This window comes from Salmo salar, chromosome 02 (assembly GCF_965601325.2).
Source record: "Salmo salar chromosome 02, fSalSal1, whole genome shotgun sequence".
Lineage (NCBI taxonomy): Eukaryota > Metazoa > Chordata > Actinopteri > Salmoniformes > Salmonidae > Salmo > Salmo salar.
Window position 1 is genome coordinate 48,628,276 of NC_138292.1, and position 1,193 is coordinate 48,629,468.

The window sequence follows — 1,193 nt, forward strand, 5'->3', positions numbered from 1 at the left end:
TCTTCTCACTCCAATACATTTTTATAGAAATTTTGCAAAAATAGATAGGTATTTTCCTTGGTAGCAAGATCTTGTCTATTTGTGGAAAAATCACTCTGGTTAACTCTTTAGTCATATCACAGTTTATCTATTTGCTCATGGTTTTGCCTACACCTGGTGACCTGCTTTTTAAATTATATGAACAAAAAATATAACATTTTATTTGGAATGGCAAGCCAGAGAAAATTAAAAAGGGCCTATTTATATAGCGAATATGAATTCGGAGGGCAGAAATTATTAAATATTAAAGCATTAGACCTCTCACCTCTAAAGGCATCAGTCTTACAAAAGTTATACCTAAATCCAAACTGGTTCTCTAGTAAATTGGTATGGATGTCTCATCCTATGTTCAAGAATGGCCTTTTTCCCTTTATTCAGATTACACCTGCTCACTTTCGGTTGTTTGAAAAGGAAATAATCTCCAAAATATCGTTCTTTTTTAAACAAGCCTTAGAAAGTTGGTTGCAATTTCAGTTTAATCCACCTGAAAAGACAAAACAAATAATACAACAAACATTGTGGTTAAACTTAAATACTAATTTATTTTCGAAATACGTATTTTTCAAAGAAAAAAAAAAGGTAGAATTTTTGTGAATGATATCATAAATAGGTCTGGTGGAGTTGTCACACATGCAGCGAACACAGACATATGGAATGTCTGATCTACCCAAAATTATAACCAATTAATTGCAGCATTACCACATTTACATTTTAGTCATTTAGCAGACGCTCTTATCCAGAGCGACTTACAGTAGTGAATGCATACATTTCATACATTTTTTCTCCGTACTGGTCCTCGGTGGGAATCGAACCCACAACCCTGGCGTTGCAAACACCATGCTCTACCAACTGAGCCACACGGGACCACAAAAATGGAAGAAGCAAGTAGAAGGGGAAAAAAGTAAGGAACTTGTATGTCGGCCCTGTATGAAAGAACATAAATGGTTAAAGAAAAGTGTGAGAAATAAAAACATATACTAATTTCATTTAAGGACCAAAAAACTGACAGCTGTGCCATATAAAGTTCAAAATAGTTGGGAAGAGATTTTCGATGTACCCATTCCATGGCACATGGTTTATGAATTGATACACAAAACAATGCCGGATTCAAAACTTCAAATTTTTCAATTTAAATTATTATACAAAATTCTTGC

At 33.8% G+C, this 1,193-nt stretch overlaps 1 non-coding gene across 1 annotated transcript; it reads right to left on the bottom strand.

The window, feature by feature from the left end:
* Window positions 1–829: 829 nt before the first annotated feature.
* Window positions 830–905, bottom strand: trnaa-ugc (transfer RNA alanine (anticodon UGC)). Its single transcript has one exon. It is a non-coding gene; the product is annotated as a tRNA-Ala (tRNA).
* Between the last annotated feature and the right edge of the window lie 288 nt (window positions 906–1,193).